This window comes from Maylandia zebra, linkage group LG3 (assembly GCF_041146795.1).
Source record: "Maylandia zebra isolate NMK-2024a linkage group LG3, Mzebra_GT3a, whole genome shotgun sequence".
NCBI lineage: Eukaryota > Metazoa > Chordata > Actinopteri > Cichliformes > Cichlidae > Maylandia > Maylandia zebra.
In genome coordinates this window covers 16,120,943-16,146,206 of record NC_135169.1, presented here as the reverse complement: position 1 = coordinate 16,146,206, position 25,264 = coordinate 16,120,943, and the positions used below count along the sequence as shown (strand labels likewise).

At 38.2% G+C, this 25,264-nt stretch overlaps 1 protein-coding gene and 2 long non-coding RNA genes across 4 annotated transcripts in view; 2 read left to right on the top strand and 1 right to left on the bottom strand.

Annotated features, from left to right (window-relative positions):
• LOC101487469 (butyrophilin subfamily 3 member A2) overlaps positions 1-25,264 on the bottom strand; it is a 406,303-nt gene that overhangs the window by 91,578 nt on the left and 289,461 nt on the right. The gene's annotated exons all lie outside the window — the stretch shown is intronic.
• Positions 3,980-4,695, top strand: LOC143416992 (uncharacterized). Its single transcript, XR_013097228.1, has 3 exons — positions 3,980-4,055; positions 4,263-4,307; positions 4,551-4,695. It is a non-coding gene; the product is annotated as an uncharacterized LOC143416992 (long non-coding RNA).
• LOC143416991 (uncharacterized) lies at positions 5,040-5,738 on the top strand. The gene is made up of 3 exons (XR_013097227.1): positions 5,040-5,153; positions 5,400-5,543; positions 5,700-5,738. It is a non-coding gene; the product is annotated as an uncharacterized LOC143416991 (long non-coding RNA).

The following is a 25,264-nucleotide window of genomic DNA, read 5'->3' as shown; positions in this document are numbered from 1 at the left end:
ACAGTTCAAAAGCAGGATTACTGAGGACTTAACCAAGACATAACCACAATCAGAACTAGATGATAGTAGCACTAAAAATCATCATAGACCTGCACTACACTTATTTATTTAATTCTACCAAAGTACAATATTTAGATTGAGAAAAGTTTATATAATTATTTAGCCTTGTTGTGCAAACAAGCCTGCAGAACTTAATAAATATAGAATTTGAAAAATAGCAAACCTAAAAAGAAACACTAGGTACGAGATACATGAGGACCTGTGATACGGTGATACTTTTAGTAAGCAACCATTTGACTAACATGTGTGTCTCACCTGCTCTTGTTCATCTCTGTTCTGTCCTCATTCTCCATCTCAATCTCTGCTCCTCTCTCCCTCTTTGTGCTGACAATCATCAAATATACAGTTGAAACCAGATATTTACAAACTCTTCAGATCAAAACACAAACACTTTTTTAATTGTAACATCAAATCAGACTAAATGTTTATTTTTTTAGATTGATAAATATAAAAACATATTTGTTAACTTTAAGAGTAAAGAGAGAAACTGTCTGTGTTTTTTAATTGCAAATGGCACCAAATTGTATTCAAACTGAGCCACACTTATGGAGCTCCACGATTCTTTTCCTGGTGTTTTGGTTGACATCTCTTGATTTTCCCATGTCAAAGAAACAGGCTCTGTGTTTTGCCTTATATGCATCCACAGCTGTGCCACCTGTTTACTCACATGGACTCTACTAACCTATCAGAAGCTTCTTCAGCTCAGAATGGAATCGTCTGGAGTTTTCTTATTAATTAACAATAAACTTAGTGTACATGTACTCCTAAATTTAATGAAAGTGATAAAAAAATAAACAGCTCTGTCTCTCTTTATTCTGACATTTAACTAATTCAAAATATATTTCAATATTTATCTAAAACAAAAGTTTACTCTAAATTGATGTTGTACAGTAAAAATGTTTTATGTTTTCTCCCTAAAGTGTAAATATCTGGTTACAAATGTGAATATCCTGCTGTGTACTGAAATCCCTCTTGTTTTGCATAGAAATATACTGAACAACATACAAAGCATAATATATAAAATAACATTTACCTGAGTTTTTTCTTTGAAAGAACCCTCTAATGTCCATTCTTATATTTCAGTGCATTACTGAAACCGATTTAGTCGGGAGGGTAAGAACTGAAAATATGAAATAAACACACATAAGCTAAGACTCTAAAAAAAAATAGCATTTGTTCGGCTTTTCATTTCGCCATTTGTTGATTCACTTGAAGAGCAAGTAACGTAATATTGGTCAAGTGATCAGTTTGATATCAATCTTTCGTGATGCACCGTCATATTTACATTATTTGTACGGTACGAATGATTTGCTTTGGTACCTGGTCAAACTTAAGCTCTCCTTAGTATGGCTGGCTCCGTCTCTCCAACAGCGCACTCACGGGCAGCAGCTGCCCCCGCCCCCTCGCTCAGTCGCTTAGTGCCTGAGCTTGGATCATACCAATATCAGGGGGGGATTCACGCACAGTCGTAAATTCCCACAGTGTGCACTATGTGCTTCGAATATTGTGTGTACTTTTTGTTTTATACAGTTGTCAGCCAGGCATCTAACTATGAAAAAATTACACTCCAAAATACCCCGGGCTTCTGACAAAACAACCCGGGCTTAAGCCCCGTAAGCCACCCCCATGCTCCGCCCCTGCTATTAAGCACACACATGTCCAGTTCAGTGTTGGTTGTTAAGCATATCGTGGGAATGCTTTACAACCATTCAGAGATGAACTTACACACTTGCTTTAATTCTCTGGGATAGCTTGCTCAGAGATGTTCAGAGGTGGTTTTGTGATATTTAATCGATTGGATCACATTTTTATTTCTCCCTGATATCCGATCCAGTAACTTAGGTCAACTACACATGTTTCTTTTCCAAATATTTATTTATAAGTGACTTATGTATGTATGTATGTATGTATATATATGTATATATTGTACTATTCTTAGTTAGCGTATTGTCTGTCTTGTCTTAATGTTGGTTTAAAATGGAGCACTGTAACAAAAAATAATTTCCCCCAGGGATCAATAAAGTATTCTGATTCTGATTCTGATTCTGATCAGACTGATAGCAATACTGTATATTGGGTCAGTCCATTTCTAGGAGATACCACCACGGTCTCGCAGAGAATCACATCAACCACTATTCCTTAAATATTTACGTGATGAATTATTAGTTGAAGGTGTGGGAAACAGGGGGAGACCAGGAAGGCAACTCAATAGAAATGAGCCTCCCAAATCATTTGTGCAAGATGACCCCAAAACACTTGACAGTCACTCTGTGAGGCAATGGCCTTTTTAATTATTTTGTTGTTATTTTATACTTTTTAAAATTAAGCTAAAAAAGAGGTGCTCAAATGAGGAAGAAGAAAAGAGAACAGAATATTTAGGACTGCCAGGACCTTCAGTTTAAGCACTGTTGTCTTTGATTGTTGTTTATGATGCTGAACACAAGGCCCAGAAGATGAAGTCATACCGAGTAATTTGTGATTTTCTGAAGGTATTTGTACACTGTTATGACCTACATGTTGAAAATATGTGCTTATACTCTAATGGGTGTGTAATATATCTAGAAGCTGGTCCACTGAAATAAGTCAGGTGCAGTGGTTAATGTGTTTTTCTTGTTTGTTTCAAGCTTATATACTTGATATTTGACTTTCTTTTAGAAATATAAATATTCAGCTTTAGGCATGATAATAAAGTGACTCGTCCTATGACCTTCCCCATGTTGATAATCCAAAGCTAGAATGATGCTATTGATTGAGACAGAGAGAGAGAGAGGGAGAGAGAGAGGCAGACTGAGGCTCAAAGATCATTGTAACTGATAAATAACATAAGTGGGGATTCAAAATTCAATTCATGAGTCAAATAATATTTTTATCATATCTTTATTCTGTCTTTATTTACTGATTCCTTTGATATTACTCAAAGGTCACTAGGTGGTGCATGGCGCTAAGGAGAAATGGAAACCCCCTTAGATGCAAGTCAAGCTGTAAACAAGCTCATGTCATATTCATCTTTCTTTTAAAATACTGGCAACATAACCCTCATAAAGGCACCATCCAGATCACTGTGCTTCATGTACAAAATCCTTATCATCTCTCACAGAAATCCTTAAAGCAGTCCAGTCATATTTACCTTTTAAAACTGATGATAACATCATTGCATCATTAAAGTGTCTCTGCTAATGTTAGGATATTTTCAATGGGCTAATGTTAGTGCTGAAACAATGGGGTCAAATGTAAACGTAGCCATAATAGAGCTTTGCTCTGAATATTAACACCTACTCTTTAGGAGAATGTCGGAGGCATAAACCTGTATGCACATGTAAATATAACTCTGGTAACTCTGGCAACACTGTAGATCGCAACTGATTTAGTTCAGTGCTATGAATCAAGAATAAAAAAGTGAATGTGAAATGACTACATGTTGTGTTGAAGGCAGCACTAGTGTGACTTTCTGGTTATAAATGGAATTACTGAGGTTTAACCCATATAACAGCAGATTGGAAATATTTAGTTGTTTCAAGTCTGTTTTTGTGTCTGATGCAAAACATCACTGAGTTCAGTGTTTGTCTCTGTGTCAGACTGTGAGAAAACAGCTCTGTTGTTGACTCTGGTGTCACACCAGTTTAATATCTGTACAACTACACGGTGCAAAATATTCATTTAGTCAGTGCTTTCTTATTGGTGAGGATTTCCAATGACTTAAAGCTACTTGAGCTTTCCTGTAGTGCTACATGAAAATTTAGTTATAAGCTGTTAGTATTACTGTGACTGACTAAGCCATCACTGGTATAATGTAAGTATAACAAAGGTGAATGTTAAAAAGCTACAAATAGATTTGAAAGCGTCAGTCTGTGTTCTCTTTCACCTACCACAGCAACAGCTCTGCTTCTCTATTTACAATCTTTACATAGTTGATTCACAAAGGTCATACAGGAAGCATCTATTGGTTGGTCTCCGGCAAGACATCATGGAGGTCAGAGCTCTGTGCATCAGACTGTGTAAGTAGTGTCTCAGTTTATACATGAAAATTAAACTATAAAGAGTTCCTTAAGTTTAACAATGTTGTTAAAAGGCTGTGGTTATTTAAAGCTTTCATGTAGCAGAAACCTTTGGTGACACCTTAGAAACGTAATAAGGAATAGCAACTGTAACTCTAAGAGTTGGCATGTTTGACATCTTTTGGTAACATTTTTTTCTCTTTTCAGTGATAATTGTGCTGATCCTGCAGTGTGCACATGATCAGAAAGTTGGTGGGTAATATCTGTGTACTTGTTATCATTTTGCTATAAGTGGAAAATATGATTTATTTAAACACAAAAAAGAACATTTTAGTCAATCACCACTTGTACTGGGTTTAGTCACATTTTATTGCATATTTTATTGGCTATTATAGTTTTCATTTTGGGTTTTTTATTGTAAAACTAAAACCCAGGAGTTTGTTAATTTATTAATAAACTGAATCCATTTTTGTTTTTTTGGTCATTTTTTCTCAGATGCAGTTTCTCTTCGTATTGTTCCAAACAAATCCCAGTTTTTTGAATATGAGTCAGCCAGCTTTTACTGTGGGGAGATCTCTCATGGACATGTGTTATATAAGATGACAGAGGAAGCAAAGCAATGCAACAAAACCAGTAAGAAAACAACAGGTTCAGAGTGTATGATTAATCCTCTTCATGCACGTGACAGTGGAGAATACTGGTGTGGGACAGCAGGAGGGAAGAGAAGCAACAATATCAACATCACTGTCACTGGTATGATTGAATGAAGGCAGCAATATTTTGTCACAAACAAACACAAGTTCAATATTTTATAAATTTAACTCACTTGCTGTTCAGCTGGTTCTGTTATCCTGGAGATTGCTGCTGTTCCTGTGATGGAGGGAGATGCTGTTACTCTACGCTGCAGAAACAAGATCCTTTCCTCCAGCATCGCAGCTGACTTCTATAAATATGGGCGTCACATAGGGAGCAGCTCAAGAGGAAACTTGACCATCACCAGAGTTTCCAAGTCTGATGAAGGACTTTACAAGTGCAAAATCTCAGGAGGTGGAGAATCCCCAGAGAGCTGGCTGTCTGTCTCTGCGCCATGTCTCACAGGTGAGAAACAGCAATTTTTCTAAATATTTATACAAACGTGTGATACAAATATTTGCCTTTTCTCTTTTTTGTTTTTTCTGAAAGAGGCTTAAAGCAAAGCTGTGAAATTTGAGCAGTTAATTAATCGGTTATTTAAGGTTATTTGAAATTTTTTAGAGGAGTTGATTACAAGATTTGTAACATTTTAAACATTATGTAAGTGTGAAGAAGCAAAATTAACATTTCATCTTTCTTCATACGCTCAAGATATAAATCCAACAACTAATCAAGATGGTTGCAAAGAGAAGTGCCACTATGCAGATTCAACACCTTGGATCATTGCAACTATTTTACTGAGTACTGTGGTTGTGGTGGTGGGACTCTATCTTATCGGCAAAGATATCTACAGAGGTAAAGTAAATACACACACACACACACACACACACACACACACACACACATACATACACATATATATATGTATATATATATATACACTTTTTTTTAACTTTTTTTATTTATTTATTTATTTTACTTTTTTTTTACTTTTTTTTTTTTTTACTGCAGGCTCAAAAAGGGATCAAATGGGACAGAACACAGAACACAGTAAGAAATGCCTTTACGATTAAGGTGCACTAGCCAGCCTCCCTTCATACAATTTTGTAAACCAACATATTCAATTCTATCTCTCTTCAAAGCAGAAACAGTGAAAACGGCTGTTGCATACAAACCTTCACAAGATATCTACCAACCTGTGGCAGAGGAACCTTTCTATTCTACAATTAAAAAACGTGCCCATCACTGAGTGAGACTGAAAACAAGGAAGTAACTTAGAAACATCCCGTATTGTTTATCGTGTATCATTTTGCAGTCAGTTAAAATCTGTGTATTGTGTATTCGTAAGTGCTTACTGTATTACAGGTCTCTGTATAATGATATGTAAAGAATTCACAATGATTAGAAATGTGAAAACAAATTTACTTCAGATTTGTTGTCAATTCAAAGAATTCAAATGAAATTGAATTAAATTGAGTTCCAAATGTTACAGGTGATTGCATTAGATAACAGCTCAATCATCTGGACTTTATTTGTTTGAGCTTTCTTTCTCAGTTACAAATGAGGCCCAGTGGAGTAAAGGCATAAAAAAGAAATAGTCATGTTTCCAACGTTGTTAGCATGGTCCAACTATAAACATGGTTGTGGATAAAATAATTCATGTATTGCTAATGATATATTTCACAAATCAGCTATTAATATAATTATAACTTAATATAATGAATGAAGTACTTTGATTTTATTCTGTGTGGATTTTTGTGCCCCCTGCATCCAAGTACTGTGTGTGTAGGTGTGTGTCTGTGTACTTCATGAGGACATAGCATTTGGTCTTCACAAAACAAAACCCTCCATCCTCATAATTTTGAAGTCATTTTTGAGGTTCAAGGCTCCCTTCGTTGACTTTCTGTCAATTTTAGGAAACACTTTTTAAAGATTTAATTAATTAATTTTATGATCATGATTCTGAATGGACTGACACCGCTGCATCAGTCTGACAATATTCATGGTCACACTCTTATAAGGTCATCCAATGAAATGATCCTAAATAATCCAAGAACTAGACTTAGAAAAAACTGACGTTAAAAACTGAGGTGGCCACTTCATGTTAGAACTGCCCAGTACTTTTAACTGTTTATTCTTTAGTCTTTGATTCAAGCTAAAGCGGCCTCACGGTGCAGAGATAGTCTCTCACTAAGAGAACCAAGGTTACACCGTAACCGTAAGATCTAGTAATGTTTTTTCTTCTCATCATTATTATTATTTCTTTACTTGTTCAACATAGGTGTTATCCATGGACATGTAGTGTTTTATTTTATTTTTGTTTAATCATTAAATAAAGGAATTGAAAAATAAACAGGATCTTCTTTGTTTCAGATACAGTTTCTTTTTATATCATTCCAAACAGATTACAGTTCTTTGAATACAGTAACCGTAACATTTTATTGTGAAGGGGTCCTTTATTGTGCATAAAATGGAAAACAGACTGCTGCAGCAAAATTAATACGTCAACACCAGCAGGATCATCCTGCATCATTAAATATATTTGTACAATTGTGTACTGAGACTGAAGGAGGAAAAAGAAGCAACATTATCAACAACTCTGCCACTTGGACCTTTGCAGAAAGAACATTATTTTATGATTAACCCTAATAAAAGTTAATATCAATTAAATACCAAATGCAGACTTGAAGTACTGAACTACTGATGTTCAAAGTGACTTTGCTCACTGAGAGCATGGCCAGATACCGCTGGTTTAAGAGCAGCATTAATGTACAGTCAGTTAGTCTTGACTATATATATTCAGTATCTGTGAATATTTCAGATACAGTGTAGAAGTGGATGATCTGATTGTTTACATCTATTTATTTCATCCAAAAAAATATAATTTTTTAGCTTAGTTCAAAAAACGAATCCAACAAATCCATCTGCTGAAATTGTGACTTAGTCATAACTATAGTGAACAGCAAACATCATCACTGAATTTACTGTAGTTACCTCTCTGTGTCTTTTTAACACAAGACGAATGTGGACTGTCCTCTAGATCCATAACTAGACTTTAGGCCTGTGTGACACTAAACTGTGATTAAAACCTATTATAGCAGTGTCATTGATATTAAGCAATATTATAAACATTAGAAACAAAGGCAAATAAGTGTATTATTAAGTAAAAATAAAGTATTAGGTAAACTGATTTAATTCCACCTGTTGTCATAGCAGAACCAGGAACCATCACAGAATTACCCACAGCTTGTGTATTTCCTACTATGCCCAAGCTTGAACAAGCTGTACAGTACGTTTTCAGATCAGGTTTAGTGTGCATGTCTATAAATTGATATAGCTCGTGTGTATTCAGTTAGGTACAAGTGCAAGCCAGACCCATGTGGTTTTTAGTATATATAAAGTTTGAATACTAACAAAAGCACAAGTTTGTTATTTAGATGTTGACCTTTATTGATGGAACTTGTTCCACCTGCTTTGTTTTTTTACAAGTGTATAATTGCTGTTACAAGAAAAGAGCTGCATTAGCTCTCAAAGGCAGTTACTGTGGTTAACCCCTAATCTTAAGGTGTTTTTAAACTGTTTTTTTTTCCGAGACAGATACACCAAGTTTGTGGTCAGCAGTCAAATATACCTGTGAAGCACGACTCTGTGCATGTCTGTAACTGAAATGTGGTTGAAGTGAAAAAGTGGTGTGTTGTTTACGGCTGTGGCTACATCTATTCAATAAAGCCAAATAAAATAAGAAGCCTTTCTATATTTGTTTGGACAGATTGTATGAAAACAGAAGACATGAGCTGAGTGGGTGTTAGTGATGTTATAATACAGAAGACAAGTGAGGTGGTGCACAAATGGTGGTTATTTTTTGTGCAGAATATAAAATCTGATTTGAAGCAGAGTGTTTACATCTTAAGGATGAATGCTGACTTCTGTTTCCTACACAGACACACACATATCACTGATCACATCACATGCTCATAGAGACACACACATCAGATGTTCTCTGTTGCAGACACACATGACACATGTTCGCATGTGAGTGTTTTATCTGTTGCATGATTAATGAGATGTTTGTGTGACCACAGAGTTAATAAAAGGCTGTAGGGGAGGCTGGCTCTTGGGAGTTGTCTGGGATCAGGTGAGGAGCTTGCAGCTCCAAGACCCTGGTCCTATCAGCTCCCCGTGCAAGTTAAAATAAATGGAGCTCTGTCTTGCTTTGTTCATGGGAATAAGTCTAAACCAGTGGGGCCTGCGAAACACAGACCTAACAGCCAGCATTCGGATGACTCTCTCCCACTACACTTTCATTCAGAATTTAGTCTATCAGAAGTAGCAACAACAACATGAACACCACACAGAGCTCCGCAATGCTAAAGCTTTTTTTTAGATGGTTTGGTGGTGACGGGTAATCTGTTAAAGATCACAGATCAGTAGTTGAGAAAAAACCTTTGCTCTGCTCCCATCTAATGGTTATTGTTGGTATTGCCATTCAAGGTGACCAGAAAAGTTATAAAACTGCATCTACAGTCTTATTAAATCTGCATACAAAACTGTGAAACTGTGAGTGTGTGTCTGTGGGCGTGTGGCAAAGTTTTATCTATTGACACTGTAATTTTACAGCTCAAACTGTCCTCTACAGCAAAGATAGGACTTGAGGAATGAAAGGAAAAAAAACATGTGTACTGTCCCCTTTTCAGATTTGGTAACAGGGCAGAGGTCATATCATACTGGATGCTCTGTGACTGTTTTTGTTTTTAAATGAGTAATGCATGTTACTCATTTTACTAATTCATGAAAACACTATTTACACTACAATTCAATAATTTGGACACACTTTCTCATTTAATGGTTTTTCTTTCATTTGAATACTTTCAACATTGTAGATACAAACCTAATATGTTAAGCTAGATATATGGAATTATGTAGCAAAGAAAAAAATTACATAACTCTAAATATGTCTCATAATGTAGATTCCTCAAAGTAGTCACTGTTTGTTTTGTTGACTGCATTGAAAACCCTTGGCAGTACTACTGTAGGCCCTGGTCTGGATGGACCTGGGCTCCCTTGCCTTGGTGGGTACCAGAGGACGGGGGTGCCTACTGGGGTCAGCGGGGGAGCTGGCCCTAGGGAGGGGCATCCTCCCCTCCCTCCTTTTCCTCCCCATCCCCGGCTACCTCCCTCTTCCCGCTCCACCACACTCACCCACACAGGTAGGGCCTTGGGGGCAGGTGTGTCACAGGGGTGCAGGGGAGACATTCCCCCCCCCCCGTCCCCTTCTGGCCACCTGTGCCTCAATTTTATCTCACAACTTAGACATCCACATTACTTACACTCTCATAACACACACATATATATAGGGCCTTGAGGGTGGGCACGTTAACGCCATCCAGTGGGTGGTCTGTGTACTCAAACCTACCTCTGGCGCTGGTGCCCACCTCTCAATTTTAAATCCATGTAGACATTGAGGGTTCTCGGGAGGGGCCGTGCTAACACCTGCTGCTCTCTGGCAGCAGCACCATGCTCTCCCTTGTTTTAAATGCACTTTAGAACAACACGCAGTAACACTACACATGAGCGGGAGGAGGGAGGTATGGGGTCTTCACACACCCCCGTTCTCTGCTAGCCATCGGGGCGGGGGGGCTGGGAGGAGATGTTGGCTGTCCGATTAGCCTCCCTGCTGCTGCGGAGCTTGGGACGGTCTGCTTGCCTCCACCCCGGGGGGAAGGGTAACATCTCTTGGGTCTGGGTTCTGTTTCCCCCTCTGGGGGCGAGGGTACCTGGACCCGGAGTATAGAGTATGTTTGGGGAGTGTGATTGTGTGTACATGTCCATTTATGTCAGTCCTTACGTTGGGTGAGTGCTGAGTGTTTGTATATGTGTGCATGAGGGTGGGAATGCATGTTTGTGTCTGTGTGTGCCTGTTTGTCTGTGTCTATATGTCAGGTCGGGTCTTAGACTCCACCTCTCTGGGAACTCCCAGGCCCTCCAAGGCCTATCTCCCCTCACCACACTCCCTGCCGGTGACTGATGCCCTCAGGGGTCGTGCATTGGTGGTTCTTGGTGTCCGGGGCTGGGCACTCAGGTATGTACCAGCTCACTCCCGGTGGCTACCTGGCGGGGCCTGGCGCCTGTTGCTCGGTCAGGCCTCCTCCGGGGTGCGGGGGGCCCTCGGGCCTCCGGCCCCTGGGCCTGCGGCTCGGTTCACTCTGGCACAGCTGGCTGCCGGCAGAGCCGGCGGGCACGCCGGTGCAGCCCCCTCTAGCTTCTGCTCGGTGGCTACTGGGTGACGCCTCGTCTGGGGATCCTCAGCCCTTCCCATGAGGGTGGCACGGATGCCCCTCCGGTGGTCCTCCTTGGGCTCTCGCACTCTGAGGCCTCTGGATGTCTGGGGCCTGGATCTCCTCCATGCCTGCTTCATGCCCTGGGGGACGGGGCTATGGCTCGCTACATCCTCTTGCAGACCATTACATGTGGAAACCTTTTGAATACAAGCGCGCTGATCCACACAGGTATGCACACGGGTGTTCACTGCTCGTAGACTTAAATTACACCTTTCTTGGCTGCTACTTCGAAGCACATCTGTCCTGCGTGCTGCACAACAACATTGAATATTTAGTATTTACTGCTGTTTACACTTAGCTAGATTAATGCGATGGTGTTGTGTTTAGTATGTTGCTTTGTTTTTTTTGTTTTTTTTTGCTTGTTTTCTATTCTTCTCTCAACAGGTGATCCAGGAGATTTTTATTTTTTTTCTCCCCCCCTTTCTCACTGTCCCTCTCCCCTTCTGTTTTTCCTTTCCTTCCTCTTTCTTTCTCCCTTTCCTATCCCTCACTCATGTCTGTCCCGTCTGTAACATCTGAAAATAAAATATAATAAATAATAAAAACAAAGGTCGATCAAATGGACCAATACGGCAATGCCACGATGATCCATTTGGCAAAGTAAATCCAATGGGTATCCTTGTTGGTCTTCAGACAACAATTCTGACGGCTAAAGAACCAAATGGGACAGGCAAAAAAAAAAGAAAAACAAAAAAGAAAACCCTTGGCCTTCTCTCGATGAGCTTCATGATTTATTTACCTGCTTCACACGTGTGCCTTTTCAGGGATCTTGTGTGGAATTTCTCGCCTTCTTAATCGGCTGGGACCACCATTTTGTGCAGAAGCCGGGTTGGCACACAGCTGACAGCCCTGTATTTGTATAGCGCTTTACTAGTCCCTAAGGACACCAAAGCGCTTTACATAACCGGTCATCCACCCATTCACACACACATTCACACACTGGTGATGGTAAGCTACATTGTAGCCACAGCCACCCTGGGGCGCACTGACAGATGCGAGGCTGCCGCACACTGGCGCCACCAGGTCTTCTGACTACCACCAGAAGGCAACGGGTGAAGTGTCTTGCCCAAAGACACAACGACCGAGACTGTCCAAGCCGGGACTCAAACTGGCAACCTTCCAATTACAAGGCGAACTCCCAACTCTTGAGCCACGATCGCCCATATTATCGCCATATTATGAATTATGAATATATTTTATGACAAGAACCAATCAGCTAAGATGAGAGAAATGACAGTTCATCATTACTTTAAGAACTGAAGGTTAGTCAGTCTTAAAAATTGCTATTTTTAATATTTCCACAAGTGGAGTCACAAAAACCATCAAGCATCATAACGATACTGGCTCACACAAGGACCGCCCCAGGAAAGGAAGACCAAGAGTCACCTTTGCTGCTTAGAATAAATTCATCAGTCACCAGCCTCAGCAAGCACAGGTTAAAAGCACCTGAGATTAGAGCCCAGATAAATGCCACACAGAGTTCCAGTAGCAGATACATCTGCTCTGTTCAGAGCAGACTGTGTCAATTAGACCTTTATGGTCAAATTGCTGCTAAAAAATCACTACTAAGGAAAAGCAACAAGCAGAATTAAATTTTGTTGCCAAGAAACACAATTACAATGGAATTCTGTGCTTTGTCTGGCGAGTCCAAATTTGAGATCTTTGGTTTCACCTGTCTTTGTAAATGGACTGGTTACAGGACTTACTTTCCTTCTCTCACCCCAACCGGTCGCAGCAGATGGCCGCCCCTCCCTGAGCCTGGTTCTGCTGGAGGTTTCTTCCTGGGAGTTTTTCCTTCCTTGTGCTTGCTCATAGGGGGTCATATGATTGTTGGGTTTTTCTCTGTATCTATGAAGCGCCTTGAGGCGACTTTTGTTGTGATTTGGCGCTATATAAATAAAATTGAATTGAATTGAATTGAATTGAATTGAACTTTCAAAGCACCTTTTCCATTGAGAGTTGTTAACATACTGCATCACAGTATGGTGTGGCAGCTGCACTAAAGCAGACAGAGCAAGGCTTCAGAGTGTAGTCAAGGCAGCACAGAAGATCTTTGGCTGCCCTCTCCCCTCCCTGATGAACATTTATTCCTCCCGTTGCCTCAGCAGATCAGCAAACATATTCAAAGACAGCTCCCACCCTGGTTTTGACCTGTTCAACCTGCTTCCCTCAGGGAAGTGCTGCAGGTGTATCAGCAAAAAGACCCATAGACTGGCAAATAGATTCTTCCCTGAACTCACACATACACCGACAACACAGTTCCACAATTGATTTTCTGCTATCCAAGGACTTTGCTCTGTACAGAGACAACTACTATCACCACTGTGCAATATTTAATTTATGTGCAATAATCCAGACTTTAAATATATAACCTGATTGGATATTTGTACATCTGCTATTTTTTGAGTACTTTTCATATTTTTTTTGTATATGTGCTGCAGAACTGTGCACCTCATCCCATTTATTTTCCCACATGTCTTCACTGATTAGGAGATGCTCTGTAGCTCATTGTACATGTGTATAGTGACAATACAATGCATTCTATTCTATTCTATACAGCATACCTCATTTACCGATGTACAACAGGACTTTTTTAATGCTTAAGTGCTTACTATCCAACATTCACAGACATTAATACTCAAATTATTAGTATTAATTAGTATCTTGTCAGAATATTTGGCATGCAGACTGGAACAGCCATCTCACTAACCCGAGCTACAACCACCAGTTATGATACTCCTATTCAGGCTGTTGCAATGTCACAAACAATAAAACAGTGGATGATGAATCCGTCCAAGTAATGAGAATCCAAATGTCAGCTGATAATTGTCCAGTTACGTATTGTCAGATAGTATATCAAGTACAATTTATTCAAGTATTTAAGAAAACCTCCTTTTTTTTATCTGCAGAAACTCTGCTAAAGCTACACTTTACTTTTACTTTTTTTAAATTTAAATGTTCCTTTTAGGATGATTTTGGCCATGTAAGTTGGCTGTGGTGACCTGGCTGTTTTTTTTTTTTGCGTGTCTGTTTGTTTTAGGACCATTTTCAAATGCCTGTTAATATACTCTGTGCTGTGTTTGTGGACACACGTGTGAGCTGTGACTTTGTGTTTCCAAATATATTTAACTTGCAATATGTATTTAAGAAAATCTGCAATGCTGGTTGATGGATAGTGGATTCAAAGGTGCTCAGTTTCAACCTCCTGTATATTGTCTTTAGGGTTATTGTTTAGTGTGTTTGGCTGTTAACAAAAGGATGGTGGTTTGAGCCCAACCAGGAATGATGTCATTACATTTTTGACACATTTCACTGTGTGTTGTTCTTGTATAACTATGCATGTAAAATGAAAAGTCTTGAATCTTGAAACTGTTGCAAATGTATTTGGGGAGTTCCTTTCTCCAGGCTCAAAATACAGGGAGGAGAATATTTAAACCTCCTGTTATGTTCATTTCTCAGGTGCATTTCTTATGAAGTATAATAATAGCATCTAGGTTGTCTCTCTCCCATCTGACAGTGCTCATCTCTTTACAATTTTTCAGCAGTCCTTGCCAAAGTGGGTTAAAATGACTTCCAGACCCCGGCCAGGATGAGGACCCAAAAAGCCATCTAAATCCATGCAAATAGATTTTATTCATCTCGTTCCATTCTTCTCCCAAAATATGTACAATGTCTTTTTAAATGAGTCTTTTTGAGAATGATTTTGTGTATTGAGTTGGACATGACCAGCTCGAAAGCTGACTTGATGTCACATGTGTCACTGTGAAAATATATCAAATAAAACATTTTCATTTTATTACACTTGCACTTGAAGTTTCATAATAAAACAAAACAAAATGGGTCACTTTAACCTACAACAGTACAAGGAGGTTAAATCCAAAATGCAAAATTATTTACTAACAACTGCCACATGCAATTTAGTAATAATTGCACTGATATTTAATGGAAGTAATTTGCTTGATATTAAAATGAACTGACTATACCTGTTTTGAAAACAGGACAAATTTTGTTAATAACCTGTAAAACCAAGCAAACCAACCAGCACTTTTTGGGGATTGTGCTCACTTTTGTTTTACCTTTTTTAGTCTGTGTCATTTATGTTAAATAAAATAAAAAAAAATGTGACTTTAGGCTGTATTGCTGTCAGCAGGAGTCAACAGTAACGTATTTTTGGGCCTATAAGGCACACTGAAAATATTTACATTTTCTCAAAAATTGACAGTGCGCCTTATGTATGAATTTTGGTTGTGCTTACTGACCTCAGAACAATTTTATATAGTACACGGCGCTCAAATCTGTTAAAAAAGGTTTTAGTATGACTTTGGTAAGCTACAAAGCTGCACCGCTTGATGGATTGTCAGAGCATACGGCTACTGTAGTCAGGAGCCTCGCGGAGTAAAACTTCCTGTAAATAATGTTGATTGTGTGTGTATAAAGACCCCCAAATGGCACCTGTTAAGAGACATGTTTATGAACTGGATTTCAAACTCAAGGCTATCAGTCACGCAGTTGACGGAACAGAGCAGCTGCAAGAGAATCAATCAGAATCTCGTTTCATCTTGTTTCCTTCGGGTTCCTTTTGGCTTCCTACACCTGGTCTGATAACTCCCTACTATTCCTAGGTCCAAACGATGAAGACCTTAAAGAGCTGGCTTTGAGAGATTTGGAAAAGATTCATGGCAAGAAGGTCAGGGATCTCTGCACAGGGGTCATAGTGAAGAAGTGGAGCTTGGATCCTTATAGTTTGGGTGCATTTGCTTTGTTTACACCCTACCAACACTTAGAATATGCTGCAGAGCTCTTTAAAAGTGAGGGCAAGGTGCACTTTGCTGGTGAGCACACAGCCTTCCCTCATGGTTGGATCGAGACATCAATGAAATCAGCAAGCAGGGCGGCTATCAACAATAACAAAGCTGCAGACAAAGGGTCAGTCAGAAGCACAGCATGAGAGGAACTCTAATGGAACGACTGCAGCGTATAGATGATTTGAACCAGATGAACAGTCAGCTCAGACAAAGATGTGTGATTATTTGGTGATGCTGAATTGACTGTATTTCTTAAACTTCTATTTATATAAAAGAACATTGCAGGTACACTGTTTATTTACTTCATGTTTTTAAAATTTCCATTGGTGCTTGTTTGTAATTTTATTACAACTTAGTTAGTTAAACTTGGTGATAATTACTAAGAAATGAAATTGAACCTTTTTTGTCTCTATGACTTCAGTCAGCACCTTATAATGTTTTATTTTAGTGTATGTATAATTACATTCTTCTATATTGTTCTTCTATATTTCATATATATTGTATATTTTTGTACTCAAATATGTACTCAAAAGTCTTTAAATTAAAGTCTAAATTATCCTCTATGTGGTCTTGAGAGGCTGCATTTGTCACGGACTCAGCTCTGGAGGACTCGGGGTCCATGAGAAGTGTGGACTATTATCATTGTTGTTGTTGTTGTTATTGTTATTAGTTGGTGTGTGCATGTGTCTTTAGTTGTTTTCTGTGGCCAAGTTACAGGCACCTTCAGACCTGGTGGGTGTGGCCCTGCTAGGGGACTGGCCACACACGAAGCCTTGCCGCACACCTGCTGCTGATCTGGGCTTGTCGGGGGAGCTATTTAGAAGAGCGATGGAGCTTCCTCTGGCGCGGGATCATTACGTGTGTATCCCCTCGGTTGTATGTGTCCTGACTGCTGCTTCTATTGTGTCCCCAGGGGAGGTGTGGATTGCCAGACAGCAGGAAGCATGAGGAGTGCTGAGACACGGGAGCGGAGAGCACAAAGACACGGACTTGGTAAGGGAAGACACAACACGGGAGTCAGGGGAGATCACGGGCATTTATTGTTATTTTCCATTCACTGTAAATAAATGCACTGCTGATATTCAGAGCTCTGCGCCTGGGTTCTTCTTCCTCACTTCCCCACGGTTGGCCATCGTCAACCGTGACAGCATTACCCTAAACACTGTGACAATCATTTTTACAGAATAATTTTGGAACAAGAAATGTCTTGTTTTGATATGTACACATATCTACACAACTGTATGAGATTCTATAATTTGATATAACTGTATGCCTCAGAATAGATATGGAACTATCAAAGTACAAGAAGACCTTCTGTCCACCATGACATTGCCCAATCTGGTCTCACAGCAGTTTATGAAATATTTGTCAATCCATCTCAATTTCCAGTCCTGCTACATCCTTCAGGATCGTACATACAATGTATTATATGATACATTGCGTGTATGATTCATTTATACAATTTATTTACATTTGAAATAATGAAGACACTGAAGTTTCATTGCATTGATACATTGGATTTCATTGCATAAGCATATTGCTTTTAGTGCCAATAAAATATCAGGCATATGTACTCAGTGTAAACTGTCTTTAACTTTATTTTATAGACAGAAAGAAGAAAAAAACAAACAAACAAAACATAAAAAATAAAAATAAACAAAATAAAACACAGTGTAATGTTTTATGACACAGAGTAGGAAGCAGAGTAGGACTGTTGTGAAACGTGCTGCCATTACTATAAATCTATTCAATTTTAAACCAGAGGCATGCGGCAACTTTTATAGAAAGGTAAGCAGAGATTATTTGTGCATGTAGTGAATGCACTTTAGAGGGAGGGGGCGCTCTAAAGACTCTTCCTTTTGACTTCTGTGCAGCTATGCTGTCATGCCTCGAGGGCCTTGAGCAGAACTGAAGTGAGAGTATGGAGAGTATGTAGGTAATACAGCTGATGTTTTGCTTTTAAAATAAAAAAATATATATATAATGGAGTTGGCTGTTTGTGGGCAATTTGATCAGAGACAGTAACCAAGACCCACGTTGAGATGTTTGCTGACTGAGGACAAATGTGTTGCATTCAGAGCTGTAATCAGAGAAAAGGATTCTCACATATGTTTGTTTATGATTAAAATGCTATATGAGGCCATACTGATATAATCTTTTGTGGATTTAGTTCTGCAATCACACAGGTCCTGGGTGTACAAATAGGCATATTATTCAAATAGCTTCATCCCACATATGTGAATATGCTGTTTTAGTCAGATTTGAAAATTCTTAGTTGTTATGGGTTTTTAGAAACAGTGATATCAACACATCTCCATTGTTGTATTACAGAACAGGCTTATGTCATATCTCAGCGTTATCCCTGCGTTTTCTTTACTTCAAAGGTGGTCCACTTCTTACCAGGGGTATATCCTTATGCTACGTTATCCTTCAGTCCTAAACTACTCTGGAGCAGGTTATGTTTGCCATTAGCGATCAACAGATATCCAATTACCACCTACTGACCAATCATTTCTCTGGAAAACAGCATAGCTCTGTGCATGGATAGTACGAGGGACTGAATTTTATAATAACATCAGAAGACTTTGTTTGTTACCAATGAACATCAATAATAACTATGTAGATTCCTAAATCTTATTGTTTTATAAAAAAATGTTACATCTCAGAACAGAATAGTCTATGTTTGTATGTTCTTTTTATATATATATATATTTTTTGTCTCGGAGCAGTCTTTATGATACACTTCTTATTTTGGTATGTCTGTTAACTTAAAGTGGACAGCTGGCTTTTATGGCAGATTTTCTTCCCATTTTCAAATAGGCAAAACATATTCATAAGCAACTCTTTCCCAGTCTTACTGACTTTTAAAGTGCACGCACATTTATATAGTATATTTAAGACTGAACTAAAGTAAACTAAACTGAACTTAACCTTTGCTCTTACAGAACACACACTCACACTGCTGCTTTGTCTGCAGCGGCTGTGTTACTTTTGTTTTTTATTATGTTTTTAACCTCTTCAGCTTTTTGCAACATTGTGGTTTTATCGTCCTTTGTAAATTCACCAACAGTGCTGCTGGGACAGTTTTTCATGTGAACCTGTCTGGTTATTAGCTTACCAAGTTAACCTTGCAAGTTGGGAACCAACTTTATGTCACTGCTTCTCATTATTGGAGATGTTAGGGTTAGTAAATCTAATTATATTATTATTATTATTATTATTATTATTATTACTACTTCAGTTTTGGTGATTCTACTACTCAAATCTTTTAGTACAAATAAATGTATGTTAGTATGCTAATACATAAAAGTATAAAGTAAACATCACTAATAAATAAATATTAAACGATTAAAAGTATTGAACGCAGCATTATTCTGTCTTTGTTGCCTCTTTCATAGTGAAGTGAAACACTGCTGGTAACTTGAAGGCAACAACTTCTTTGAAAGTTCTTTTTAAAGGTTTAGCATTGCTTTAAGTGCAGAAAGAAGCCACACAGGAAAACGCCCCTGCTCATTGCTTTTACATTTGTCACGTGCTGACACAGTCAGCAGCACGGCATCATGGAGGTCAGAGCTATGTGCATCAAATTATGTAAGTACCACGTCTATTTCCACATAAAAACTAAACTACAGTAGTTATGAGATGCTATGATACCTTTGTCAGCAGCTGTGGGAGCCAACAAGAGTTTTTTTGTAAACTCTATTTTCTTTTTTGTCTCCTTAGTGATCCTGCTGTGTACACATTACCAGGAAGTTGGTGTGTATCATACATTTGCTTGTTGATATGAACGATGTTTACTATTTTCTGCTTCGGGGAGCAGACAATGTATAAAAAGTATGGAAAATATATGTTCTGTGGTGTTTCTAGTGAACCTGCACATTTGGTACATGTAATCAGTCGGAGTCATGAGTCACTTCTTCAGTTAATTTGCTTTCATTTACTCAAGTGTTTTTTTTTTTTCATTGTTTAACCACAGCAGTTTTGGTACAAGTCTAAACTGTACCTTTCTCTTTTTTTCTTTTTCACAGATGCAGTTTCTCTTCGTATCGCTCCAAACAGATTGCAGTTCTTTGAATATGAATCAGTGATATTTTACTGTGAGGATGCTGTTTATTGGGAAGTTGTGCATAATTCCAAAGGGAAAATAAACTCATGCAGTCACAACAACCAGGGAAAAGCAGGATCATTGTGCATAATAAAAAGTGTGTATCCAGATGACGGTGGAGAGCGCTGGTGTGAGACTAAAGGAGCAAACAGAAGTGACAGCATCAACATTACTGTTACTGGTAAGTTTGCACTGGGACAACATTTTGTTTCAAACTTAGTTTAAATAAATTTCACAGCAACTAAATCTCAGATTCTTGTCATTCAGCTGGATCTGTGGTCCTGGAGAGTCCTGCTGTTCCTGTGATGCAGGGTGAAGCTGTGACTCTTCGCTGCAGAAACAAAACTGCTTCCTCCAACTTCACCTCTAATTTTTATAAAGATGGAGCTCATGTTCACAGCAGCTCCACAGGAGACATGATAATCCACAGAGTTTCAAAGTCAGATGAGGGACTTTACACATGCAACATCTCAGGAGGTGGACAGTCACCGGAGAGCTGGCTCAGTGTCACAGGTAAGACCCTGAAGAGGTCATATCTTTTTTTCTTTCTTTTTTAATGGCAGTACTATTACAACTGCATCACTTTGTAATTCTAAGCTAAGTCATGTGCCAGTAGGGTATCTTTTGTGTTACATTTTAATATAAGGTTGGTGCAGACGTGTGATGTAATTGAAATGTAGACACATTTTCAATCATTGATTTTTAAGCAAAGCCGTTGTATCTTTTCGTGTTTTAGAAATATTATGAAATATAAAAAAATAAATATTATGAAATGTGCAAAATATACCTTCTGATATTATCAAATGTGAAGTAAGGTTTGTGGGTTGTTTTTTTTTTCAGTTTTGAATGCAGATATGTCAAATTTTAAACAGTGTTGCACTATAAAGAAGTATAAATGAAAATTTAGGGTTGTTTATGTTCCCCTGTTTATGTTTTAACTCTTTAACATTCAACAACTCATTCAGAAAGTCTCAACAAGATGCCATGTGCCACATCTTGGATCATTGCCACTATTTCATTGAGTGCTCTGTTGTTGGTGGTGGGACTGCATCACTTTGGTAAATGTCGCCAGGGCGGAGGTAAAAAAAAAAAAAAGAAAAAGAAAAACATTTCACATAATTTTGTGTTCATGGGTTTTGGTTTGCTACAAGCAATGCAGTTCTGTTCATTCAGAAGTATATTATTTTAAGCACTAGAAAGACGGAATCACTGCAGTGTAACAATTGCTACATAGAAAATGTGCTAATTTAAAGTTTATTCAAAAAAAAGTTTTTTGTTTTTTTTTGTTGTTTATTTTTTTGTTTTTCCCCTCTTCTACTGCAGTGTCACTCTGTCAGTCAACAAAGGTAGATGATTCTCGCTCATTCGAGGATCAAACAGGTAAGAAAACAAACACTGTTTCAATATTATTGTAATAGTAATAGTAAAACACTGGTTTAATATCTAGAATAAAACTGAAATTTCCTATTAGAGGTTTGTATTAAGGAATTAAAGTGACTTAAGCTAAATTCACATGGGGCAACCTAAATGATTTAGAAATAGTCATTGCATGTTCTTTTTTCCCCCAGTTTCAACAGAAGCCAGTACAGTGAATGCAGTGAAAGAAACACATGCTGTTGTAAGAAAAAACAGAGGTAATTTATGCTGTATCTTTTGTTTGTTTTCTTTTCTATGCTTGTGTTTTCTCTCTTAATATTTATTTTCTTGTGTGGCAATGTCTGGATCTAATTTATTTATTAATTCATTTTGGACAATATCTATTTTTTTATGGCTATATAATGATACATTTTTGTTTACTTTCTTCTGTTTCAGCATCACTCTGTCTGTCAGCAAAGGAATATAGTTTGATCGAGGATCAAACAGGTCAGAACACACAATGTTTTTAGTATTATTGTATAAAGAAATAAAAACTTACTCAGTGAAACCAATTCAGGGATTACCACCACAGCGGGCAGCAACCTATTAAATGTACAGTCACCTGAACAACAGAAGTACTGAACTCTCAGTGTACCCAGCTTCTCCTGAAATGCTGTAAAATCCTGCAGAAAGCCGTATGTTACAGTGTCCTTTCCCACCAACTAATCCAACTCACCACCAGGTGGTGATCAGTTGAGAGCTCAGCTCTTTCTCTCATTACCCACGTTTCCAGACAATACAGACCCAAATCTGATCATGACTGAAAAATTGATCATGAGTCTCGACCTGGATCTGCAAATTATGAAATCCCTTATGCTAGAGCATGGTGTTTTTTTATGGGCAAACTGTGATTTGCACAGAAGTTCATGAACAAAACACCACTCTGGTTCAGAGTGAGTCACAGTCATGCCTCTCCAGATCTCATTGCCCACACAAGAACTGATGTCTGTCAGTAGGACAATAGAATTGCCAGGTGGAGAAGCAACTTCAAGAAGGTACTGAAACAACAAGACACCCTCTGATAATCAGTAAGGCAGAAGGATAAAAAGAATACTCTGCTCTCCACATTGACTTTCACTGAAGACAACTACATAGTGGAACAGAGGAACAGAGCCAAGCACATCTTTCAGGAGACTGGTTACAAACCCCAAACTGTGCATTGGCACACTAGTTCAGGCTCTTTCACCACCAGAGAGTTAAAATTCCATAGCCCCTTAACCATGGACCACCAGGGGCACTGCCCTTTACCGCCTCCCAACATAAATTACACCCGATCCCTAAGACATCTCCTACAGGTGGTGTGCCATTTGGGCTAATACATTTTCTTCTCATCAAAGTGGAACTGCCAGGCAAATAGAAAGCAGAAACGCCATTAGAGATTCACCTTTTTTGTTAGCCCTGTTAGCAGCACCTTGCATATAGCGAAATAAATGTTTTATGAAATAAACATTTTGGCTAACAACTGATTTAATTCCATCTGTTGCTGAAGCAGAACCGGGACCCATCACAAGAATGCCCTCAACATGTATCAACCAACCTGTATCAGCAGATCCCTTCTATTCTATAATATCATAGGTAAGATTGGCAATAATAGTTCCTGATTTGTCACATTCAGATAATGCGCAATGGTCAGTAAATACTAATAAACATAGATAACGAATCTATCTATATATCTCTCTCTCTCTATATATATATATATATATATATATATATATATATATATATATATATATATATATATATATATATACACACACACATACATACACACACACACACACACACACAGTGGAATCCCGACTTATGAAATTAATTAGTTCCCGAAGGTCTTTCCTAAGTTTTCGTAATGGGCTGAAATATTGCCGTTAAGTGCCTTCGTAACTTGAATTTTTTGATATATGGGAAATTCGTAAGCTGGGATTCCACTGTATATCTTTGTGAGGTTTCATCCTTTCAGAAGTCATGTGTAAAATGATCCTATCATAATACAAATGCAGAATTAATGCTTGACCCACCAGAGACAATAAGAATGCTAATGTTTCAGGTCAAATATATTCATTCTGTTTTAAGTTAAACATTGGTGTGTAATATGCACCAAAGCAATTTCTTTCCATCATTAAAAGTAAAGAAAGAAAATAAATGTATAAAATATTCTTTTTTGTAATTTCTGTGTGTCCTACAGGTTGCTGAGAGAGCTGAATAAAGACATAATTTCAACTAACAGAGAGTAAAAACAACCCAGAATTATACTGTATTGTTTTTTTTGTAACTGAAGAAGTTGTACACATTGTACACTGAGTTTGGTTTGCATGTCTATAAACTGTTATAGCTTGTGTGCATTCAGTTAAATAGACCCATGTGGTTCAAAGTACGTAGAACGTTCAGTTACCAAGACAGACACTGTTCTGCTTTTCTCTACGTTTACATCTAATTAAAGCTAACTTGTGGCTTCTGCTTTCTCTTTTCACATATGTATGGTTGCAGCTCACAGGCACTCACTGTGGTGAACTGCTAATCTGAGTGTTGCGTTGCCTTTTCCAAAACAGCTGCGTGGTCAAGAGTAAAATATGATTTTGTAGTTTGATATAAAGCATATCTTTAATTAAAGTGTGGTTTAGTACACAGACAGAATAAGTTGTAGCTTGTTTTGTCTTCCAGAACTGTGATAACCTCAGCTGTTCAATAAAGCCAAAGGTGAGACTATCTGCATGGCCAGTGTTAGACTGTGTCTGAAAACAAAATTTAGAAGCTGAAAGAGAGTTAATGAAACCATGAAAAGCCAAGAAAGGAATTTGATTTTGATGGTGGAAGGTGGTGCTCAGTGCCTCTGGGCCTGATCTTAAGTAATTACAGTAAACATTTGACAATCTGTTACTGTTAATTTACTTTTAGTTACTCTTAATTATTACATCACAATTTTCCACCCCCACATCATGATTGATTTTCACATGAAAAAAAGGAAATGGCTCACAAAAGACCAGATTGGGTCATAATGAAAAAGCTTATATTTGACACATTGATGCTGTAGACAAGGGGAGTTAACAGAACACAAAGTGACATTACAGAGATGCATTTCTTTAAAGTAGCAGCAGAAAATGAGAATATGTAAGTGAATTTAAAGGGTATCCAAAATGTGCCTGAGTAAATTTGCGATGTTTGCCGTGCTTAAAAAAACGCTTCCATTTCCATCATTTCAGTGCCAGTCTGCTACAATGACCAATATATTAACAGCCCTGTCATACTTTCCCTGTTGGTAGATGAGATGTTTTAAAATAGGTTTTTAATTCTTTTACAAATAATTTTTATTTGTAAATGTGGGGGTGGGATGCTAAGTAATTTGTCGTGTGCAAACTGGAATGGCTGGTTTAAAAAAACTAAAACTTTTTAAAAAAATTTAAATTAGACTGGATTATATTTTAAATGTATCAGTATTAAGAAGCTAACATGAACATGTGGGTGGTTTATGTTCCTTCTCTCATATCGTTTTTTTTTTTTCTTTTTATTCAAACCGTCATTTAGATATATTAGATAGAGATTCTCAAAATGTGGACTTCTGGTCTGGGTCTGCCTCTTCTGGCTGTCAAATGGTGGAGCAAAGACACCAATCGTTTGACAGCCAAGAAAGATAGGTGTACTGTTACCATCATTCATTCACAGTCAACGTCCAGACAATATTGACCAGTGCATCTCACACTGCTGGGCTGTCTGTATGAGAGTGTTCCCTTTGAACAAGAATCCAGTATTTTTAAAAGATTTTGCTTCCAGTTGCCCACAATTTGAAGCAAGTCAACATCCCAGCCATTGTTATATAAAGATGAACCTCCAAATCCACCTCTAAACGCCACATTGTTTCAGAACGTGGGTGCAACCCCTGGCCCTCACTAACACTACCATATGTGGGTTTGCACTAGT